The sequence below is a fragment of the Arvicanthis niloticus genome, chromosome X (assembly GCF_011762505.2).
Source record: "Arvicanthis niloticus isolate mArvNil1 chromosome X, mArvNil1.pat.X, whole genome shotgun sequence".
Classification (NCBI taxonomy): domain Eukaryota; kingdom Metazoa; phylum Chordata; class Mammalia; order Rodentia; family Muridae; genus Arvicanthis; species Arvicanthis niloticus.
In genome coordinates, this window is record NC_047679.1 from 111,189,973 (window position 1) to 111,199,234 (window position 9,262).

General features: G+C 45.2%; 1 pseudogene; it reads left to right on the forward strand.

Annotated features, from left to right (window-relative positions):
• Nucleotides 1–1,924: 1,924 nt before the first annotated feature.
• LOC117695645 (small nucleolar RNA SNORA17) lies at nt 1,925–2,046 on the forward strand (annotated as a pseudogene).
• The last annotated feature ends 7,216 nt before the right edge of the window (nt 2,047–9,262 follow it).

Here is a 9,262-nt window from a genome sequence, read left to right on the forward strand (position 1 = left end):
GCTCAAGGGGGATGTAGTTCAGTTGGTAGAGTATTCACCTAGCATTCCTGAAACCCAACTTTGATTCCTAGCACCAAATGGGTTTTTGTGCTTGTAATCACAGCATCAGTATATAGAGACAGAAGCATGAGAAGTTCCAGGTCATCCTTGGCTACATCAAGGAGTTTGAGGTTAGCCAATGCTTTGTAAGACACAGGATTTTAAAAGCTAAACATACTATAGCATTAAACAGGAGGTAAATGAACTTGGACAGTCTTAACAGGGTCAAAATTAAAATGGGCAAATGAGGCATTCGGCTTAGGTACAAAATCTGTTAGGGCACTAGAAACCTCAGAAATTAAGACAAGTACCATTTGAAGACAATGCTGGTAAGAAATCAAAATTAATGCCAAAAGTCCACAGTGAGTGTAATGTCAAGGCAGACAATCTTGTTATTGTCCAGCTCTCTCTGTACAATAACAATTAAATCTGTTGTCTTCCTACTAAGAAAGTTAACTAAGGACAGTGTCTGCCCTGCTCCTGCATTACTTGCTTTACCAGCTCTAGTTCTGCCCCACTTCCATTCTGGTCCGGCACAAATTTGGTTAAAGTTGTTCAAATGTTTGCTTTTGTTCAGTTCAATTCTTTAAAAAGACAATAAAAGCAACACAATGGTCTCCCACTCAGTCTTTCACAACACATTCAGATATGAGTGGCTTATAAGAAGCCATTTTGAAAATTCAAAATCTATTTAATATTTTCAGTCTCTCTCTTTTCTTCTTTAAATAAACTATATAAGCATTTGATTCTAGGTTTTTAATTGAAAAACGGATGAATCCTCTTCAAATCGCCAATATGCTTTCATTATTTCCAAATATATTATATATTTTTATTTGAAAAATAGATGAAGCCTCTTCAAATATGTTTTCATTATTTCCATATATATATATATATATATATATATATATATATATATATATATATTTATGAATTACTTTTCAGGACATCTTTTGAAGAGTAGGATGTTTTAACCATAATAAAGAATAATTCATCCTTTTCATTTACATATTCATTCCTCTTATGCTATATCAATTTTTATGGTTGTTTTAATGCATGTGTGAGAGTGTACATGCACATGTGTGAGGCTATGTGAAGGCCAGAGAACAAGCTCACTGTCATCTCAGTAATGTTGTCTACCTCCTTTGAGACAGAGATTCTCACTAGCCTTAATCTTGACAAATAGGCTAGGTTGGCTAGACAGGGAGTCCCACGATCCACTTGTTTCAACTTGTTTCAGCAGTGAGATTGTAAGTGTGCACCATCTCTAGCACTTTTATTATGGTTTAGGGGATCAAATCCAGGTACTTGTACTTTACTAAGACATCTCCTGGTTTGTTTGGTTTTGTTGTGCTGTTTGTCTTGGGGGTTTTCTTTTTAAACTGGGTTTCACATAGCCAAGACTGATCTTGAACTCGTGATCCCCTTTCCCCATATCTCCACTATACTGTGATTGCAGGTATGCACTGCTATGCTCAGAGATCCAAATATACCTTAAATTTTACATCACTTCAATAACGTCTTGAATTCTCCAATGAAACGTTACCACTTTTGGGTTGTTTTGAGACAAGATTACAGTTATCTATTCCACACTGGCCTTGAACTCACAGCAATTCTCCTGCCCAGTCTTGTGAGTGCTAGGATTGTAGGTATGTGCCACCACACCTGGCAATATGTCTTGGATTCCACCCTTGAATACAGACATCAAGACAATTTCTTGGGTTAGAGATAAAATGGTGGAGTAGACGTTTCTTCCATGCAACCTTATGAACGAGAAGCAGCTGCCATCAAAGCTGATCATGGATTCTGAGGAGAGAGCAAGTATGGAGAACCAATAAAGGGCTGATAGAACAGCTAAAAGTACACAGAAGTCAAAAGGCCACGTAGAACTTCCCCTAGAGGCACTGCAGGTGAGGATGTGTGTCAGTGGGCAGCAGGGACGAGAGAGCCTTTATATGTCTTCTCACAGTGCCTGTGAACATCTGAATGGTTAGTAGGTAGCCTAACATTCCCTGAAAAACGTGAACCTGAGATGATCACCAGTCTGGCGGGCTCCTAGGGTGAGGGGCAAGCCAGAGACTAGAACTCCACCTAAAACCTCGGGCCCCATGAAGGAGTAAGTTCAAAACAGATGATCCTCACATGGAGTCACTCCGGCAGGCCCAAGCAAGGAGTGGACCTGAGAGGACCACCCGACTGGCATCATGGGGCCCGGACAGGGAGCATCCTTGAGATGACCACCAGTCCAGCACTGCACAGGCCTAGGTGGGGACACAGATTATGCACCTGAGATGACCCCTGCCTAGCTCCATAATGCACAAGTGGGGGATAGCATTCCTGATACCACTCCTGAGATGAACCCAGACACTTAGGACACAGGGCACCACTGAGAGGAGCAAGTTTCTTTTCCTTTTGACGAATCAAAAGGAAAGAGAAACAGAAGGGTGTGGGCACAATGAAGAAAGGCAAAACTAAAGACTCAAGGGTAATGAGGGACAGCATGATATGTGTAGCCAGTGATGCTACCTGAAGATGTTGGTAGGATCCTGGCCTATGCTTCCACTAGGGACCACCCCTGGGTCCATGGTCCTGCACAGCAGGGATCTGTTACTACCAAAGGCCAGGTGAATGTCCTAGTCTGGGCTACTGCCCAGGGACATGTTGGTATCTGAGGGCTCTACAGAACTGACCCCACCTGTCCAGCTGCATGTCTGTCTCACCACTGGGGTGCCTCAGTGCCACCAGGAGAAGCTCAGGGGAAGCAAAACACAGTCTCCAATAGGGGTCCCAGTCAGAACAGGGGTCCACAGGTCTGCACTTCCCCTCATGGCATCTAAGCATCAAGCAGGAAGGGGATGGCTGAGCCCAGAACAGGGTAGAGTCTGCTTTGGTTCTGAGTGACTGCTGAGAGTATGGAGGGGCTGGAAAAGGGAAGGCCTTCTTCAGGAGATTTATTCGAAGGCTCTTTAAGATGAAGGCCCAGCCCCCTCACCCTCATCCCCCCACCCCACCCTCACCCCAGGCAATATTTGATGAAGGAGATGTCCTTGGTTATCCAAAGTGTTTCATTTGATGGCAGATGTAAATGCATACACCTTATTCAGGGTGATCCAGGAATTAAATACCCTTTGTGGGAAGGAATGCCCAAAGGGAAGCTCATTGGATGAACACTCAGGGCCTATCTAGATACCTCATTAGTGTGGAGAACTCCAGGTTTTTATGTTATATGACTGATTGTCATGGTGCTCTCAGTGGGGTGTCATAGTGACCTGTTCCAAATCAGGTAGTTTGACACAGAGCTGGCTCTATGCCTACAGTTCTCAATTCTGAGGTTCCATAGGGTTTGAGCCTGCTCAACCTTACCAGTTCTTCTGTCTGGTGTCACAGTCTAGGTCCACTTGCCTCACACCCATCCCTCACTTGGGCATCCGGGGAGAGCTGGCCCTAGGGTGTGAGAGCAGAAGAGCTGACCCCACCCCTAGCCAGCTGCAGTTTTGGGAGAGCAGCTGCACATTGTGGGAGTTGCAGGTGAGCTGGCCCCAAGGGTATAAGCATAGGAAAGCTGGGTCCTGTCACTTGTTTCCTGTGTGGTGGCATAGACAAGGGAGAGATAACCTCCTCCCCATCTTGTTCCTCACCAACTGCAACAGGTGGTGAGGACCTGGCCTTGGGATCATTCATGATGGCAGGAGAGCTGACTCTGCCTCTCACCAGCTGCAGCACTCAGGAGAGTGGGCCTTGTACATCCCCTGGGACAGCATAGAAGAGCTGACCCAGCCAGGCAGTGGTAGTGCACACCTTTAATCCCAGCACTTGGGAGGCAGAGGCAGGCAGATTTATGAGTTCAAGGCCAGCCTGGTCTACAGAGTGAGTTTCAAGACAGCCAGGGCTACATGGGAAACCCTGTCTCAAAAAAACCGAAAAGAAGGTGGAGGAGGAGGAGGAAGAGGAAGAGGAGGAAGAGGAGAAGGAAGAAGACGAGGAGGAGGAGGAAGAAGAGAAAGAAGAGGAAGAGGAAGAGAAGGAGGAGGAGAAGGAGGAAGAAGAAAAGGAGGAGGAGGAGAAGAGGAGGAAGAGAGGAGGAGGAGAAGAGAAGGAAGAGGAAGAGGAAGAGGAGGAGGAGGAGGAAGAAAAGGAGGAGGAGGAGAAGGAGAAGAAGAGGAAGAAGAGGAGGAGGAGGAGGAAGAGAAGGAAGAGGAAGAGAAGGAGGAGGAGGAAGAGAAGGAGGAGGAGGAGAAGAAGGAGAAGGAGAAGGAGAAGGAGAAGGAGAAGGAGAAGGAGAAGGAGAAGGAGAAGGAGAAGGAGAAGGAGAAGGAGAAGGAGAAGGAGAAGGAGAAGGAGAAGGAGAAGAAGGAAGAAGGAGAGCTGACCCTGATGGCTCAGCCAGGCTCCAGGGGCATGAGGGTGGGAGAGTGGGAGAGCTGGCCCTGCCACTGGTCTGCTTTTTGGTGACATGGGGGAGGAAGATATGACCTCCCTCTACCCTCTTGCCACCTACAGCAGGCAGAAAAGCTGGTCCCAATGTCATCAGAGCAAGAGGGCTATCCCTGACCTTTACCTACTGCAGCACTCAGGAGTTCCAGCCCTGCAATTCACCTGGGCAGCACAGTAGAGCTTGTGAGACAGTGGACTATGCCAGGAAACTTGCTAAGGTCAAGTGGTTGGCAGCCCATGAACCCTGAGTTTTACCTGCATCTAACCAGGACCCTGTCATGTGACCACACTCCCTACATAGGAATGTGACCTATGGTCACATAGATCAGAACAGAGTTTTCCATGCTAATGAGGTATCTAGAGGTCCTGAGGATTTAGCCAATAAGCTTCCCTTCCTGTACATTACCTTCTGCAAAAGGTATTTAATCTCTGGTCTACCTTGAGGAAGTGGTATGTACCCATTTTCCACAATGAATAATCAATAAACAGTTGGGAACCAAGGACTGTTTCTTTCATCAAGAACCAACATGAGAAGCATAGAGAAAGTCCTCATCTACAGTCACTCCACTAACTACAGTCTCCCTCAGAAGGCCCCTCTATTCTCCAAGACCTGCCACCACTGAGCTAAGCCAGGGGTCCCATCCCCGAGCCCCTGGCTTTTCATAAGCCCACATAGGCCTCCTTTATTCTCGGCTCTTCTGAAACTTCCAATGGTACTTGGATGTCCAGGAGTCTGAGAAACCCCCTGCTCTGACCTCATCATAGGCCTGTGGACCCCTGACCCTCCATTGCCAACTCTTCTGCTGTTTCCAGAGGCAACTGGACACCCTGGAGTCAGAGAACCATAGCTTTAGCCTCCCATATCTTAGGCTGTGTTTTCCCACCCCCTGAGTGATGTGTTGACACTTTCTTCAAGCCCGGAGTCCAATGGTAAAGCAGAGTAAATACAGTCTAGCATCTCTGCATTTTGCCTGCCCAGTTAGTTCCCACACACAGGTGTTGGGGTGAAGCACAGAACCACAGAGTTAGCCCTGGATATGAGATTTGCTGGTGAGTTGGCCCTGAGGGTATAAGTATAGGAGAGCCGGCACAGCCTCGAATCTGCTGTGTGGTGGTTCAGTTGAGGGAGAGATCTCCTCTTCTCCTTTTTGCCTTAGCCACTTGTAGCAGGCAGGAGAGCTGGCCCTAAAAAGGGATCATGAGAGCAGGAGAGCATGCCCTGTACCTCGCCTGGGCATCACAGCAGAGCTAACCCTTATGGCAGGGGTGTGGGTGAGCCAGCCCCAAAGGTGAGAGAGCTGGCCCTTCCACTTGTCTGCTATTTGGAAGTAGGGAAAGGGAGAGATGCCCTTCCCCGCCCTCTCCCCTTGCCACCTATGGCATGCCCGAGAGCTGGCCCTGGGATCATGAGAGTCGGAAAGCTGTCCCTGCCCCTCAGCTGCTGCAGCACTTGGGAGAGTGAGCCCTGCATCTTACCTGGGCAGCACGGGAGAGCTGGCCCTGCCTCTGTCTGCTGTGTGGTAGCTCTGATGACAGAAAAATACCCTCCTCTCCTCCCTCATGTCTTGCTACCTATGGCAGGCAGGAAAGCTGGCCCTGGGGTGTTGAGACTGGGAGAACTGGCTATGTCCTGAATTGGCTGTAACACTTGGGAAAGAGGGTCAGGGTAGAGCTGCACCTGGTTGTGCGGGTTGTAGGTGACCCAGTCCCAAGGCCATGAGAGTGAGAGAACTGGTATGTTGACCAGTTCACATACCTCTCAGACCCAGATCCAAGGATTGAATTGGCCCACCCCAAGGTCTACCCCATTGATGAACTGCTGGAGTGCATGAAGGGACTGGTCTTACAGATCCAAACTACAGGATCTCCATGACACCGGGCAGCAACAGGATATCTGAGATGAGTCACAGTAAGGTTCCAGTATTGATTGTGCAGCAGAAGCTGGAGGCCTGTAGTCACTGTAATGAGCAAAGAAGTGTCGACAAAAGAGTATACTGTGGGTACACTATGACACACTACAGCTTCTACAATGAGATTTTTTTCTCTGTTGGTGTGGAAGGTTGCAAAGGTGGAAGGTGAGTACACGGGGAGGGGGAGAGGAGTGGGATTGGGGTGCATGATGTAAAATTCACAAAGAACCAATAAAAAAAGTTTCTTTAAAAGGCCATGTAGAGAAAACTAGGAAATAATCTATGGTTTCAATTCTAGCTTGGAGGTGGGAGGCAGAAATCTCAAACACAAGGCAAGGCAAGTAGGTTTGATGGCACCCAACCGGCAGTCCTAGCTACCGGACTAACATGCAGTTCTCACTGGCCTTAAATCAAGTAGGAGGATTTGGTATGACTCTTATATGGCAAGCCACACTGGCAAAGAAATCCATATAGGGGTTAGGGAATATAGCTTGAGTCGGCAGAGTTCTTACCTAGCATGCATAGAACTTGATTTCAAAACCACATAAACGAGATATGGTGCTGCCCTTGAAAGACGGAGGGAGAAGGATCAGTAGCTCAAAGTCATCCTTAGTTACATATCAAGTTTAAGGCCAGTCTGGGCTATATGAGACCCTATCTCAAAAAATAAAAATAACAATAACTTTTTCTTTCTTTCTTTCTTTTTTCTATTTATCCTTTCCTATATCTTAGAGTGCAATAGCCACATGCCAACTGTTTGAAACTAAGCTACTATATGGACCTAAAAATCAGGAAAATCCACATCAGGGAGACTGATGATACCCTGCCACAGTGCCTAGGTGAGAGACAGACAGGAGAGGTGGCCATCAAGTGGCTAAGGTAAAACGTGAACCTGTTATTCTGCATGTAAGAGAAAGCATTCTTGCCCTTCTCAAATCTATATTATTTTGCTTTAAGTGGTGATTTCTATTTCCATCCATGTTTCTAAAATGACATCATTTCATTCTTTTTAATGGCTGAATGATACTCTAGTATGAATAGCACAATTACTTTATCTGCCCACCCATTGATGGACATTAAAGGTAGTTCAGTTTCTTGGACATTTTATATAGTCCCAGGAGTGGAATAGCACATGGCAGTTCTATCTCTTTGAGAAACATCTGGACTGATTTCTATAGTGGCTGCATTAATTTACATTTTTCCCAGCCTTCAGCCAGTCTGTCTTTTGCATTTTCACATGACTGTTATGATCAATTTGTTAATTTAAGAATAAAGCTAATGAACCTTCAATATACCAATTCTATAGACTCATTTTCTGGGTATTGCTACCATAGCAATATTAAGTATTCCAATACATGAACACAGGCTATGTTAAATTTCATTAGGGGCTTCTTTAATTTCATGCAACAATGTCTTAAAATTTTTCAGTATAAAAGTTTCAAGCTCATTTGTTGAGTTTATTTTTATGTATTTTATTCTTTTAACGCCACTATAAGTATTAATTTTTATTTAAAATGTAAGATATTTTCATTTTAATTAATATTTAATTATATTAATTACCCCTCTCATCAAACCTTTTCATGTCACATCCCCATCCTCCCTTAAATTTATGGTCTGTTTTTTTCTAATTATTATTTGTGTGTGTGAGTGTGTGTGTCTATTTGGGGGTATGCTCATGTGAGTTCAATTGCCCATGATCGCCAGAAGAAGGTGTCAGATTCCCTGGGTCTGGAATTATTAGTCTATAGGCCATTGTGAGCCACTCCTTGTGAGTACTAGAAACTGAATTTGGGGCCTCTGGGAGAGCAGTACATGTTTTTAACTACTGAGACATCTCCCTCATCTCCCTCTAGCCCCAGAACACTCTCTCTCTCTCTCTCTCTCTCTCTCTCTCTCTCTCTCTCTCTCTCTCTCTCTCTCTCTCTCCACCCCCCCTGGGGATTTCATTTCCTAGAAAACTGGTGGTTTCACTTAATAGTCCTTTTTTATAGGAAAGGACCATATTTTTCTGTTTCTTTGTATACATCCTAACCTTGTATTGAAAACTGAATGCTTTAAATATTGACATATGACAATACTGGAAATCCAGTCCTCCTATGGGGTTAATTATTCTTGCTTTTTTTTTCTTACTTATTGTTGCTGCTGCTTGTTTGTTTAAAGGCTTTGCCAAAATGAATTCTGGTAAGTCTGTATTCTTCATTGTGTGAGGCCATTCAAGTTTCTGCTTGCTTAGCTTCACCGTCAGCTAATGCTTAATACCCTCAACTAGTAAAGCTCCCAGGCTAGCAAATGTTTTACTGTGTTCTGGGCGATTACTTCAGTGCTTGGATACATAGTTTACAATTCTGACTCATGTTCAGCCAGAGACAAAAGACTGAGCTATCTGGGATCCTCTGTAGGCTTCCACATAGTGCTGAGTCAATGAGTGGAATTCTATGTCTCAAGAATATACTGAGACATTTCAAGTGCCCCTCTGTTGATCTCCTTTCCCCAGTTTAAGTTTGGACTTTGCCTCTTAGTCCCAACTGTGAACACCAACTCAGACTACATGGCCACTTAATTTTCTTCCATAAATAATCCTGGGATAACAAGCACACACACACACACACACCACACAAACACATATGACAGAGGGGGGGGAGGGAGGGAGGGAGGGAGGGAGAGAGAGAGAGAGAGAGAGAGAGAGAGAGAGAGAGAGAGAGAGAGAGAGAGAGAAACTCACAAAGAATATTTTCCTACTATACCTAAGTGAGAACTTGGTGCTAACACCTCCTTCTATATCAACTTTTTCAAGTGAATTTTGATAGTGTACTATGACCCATCGTGGAGATGGCCTGAAGAATTGAACTACTGAACTCAAAAGGTTGCAGGCCTGGAGTGAT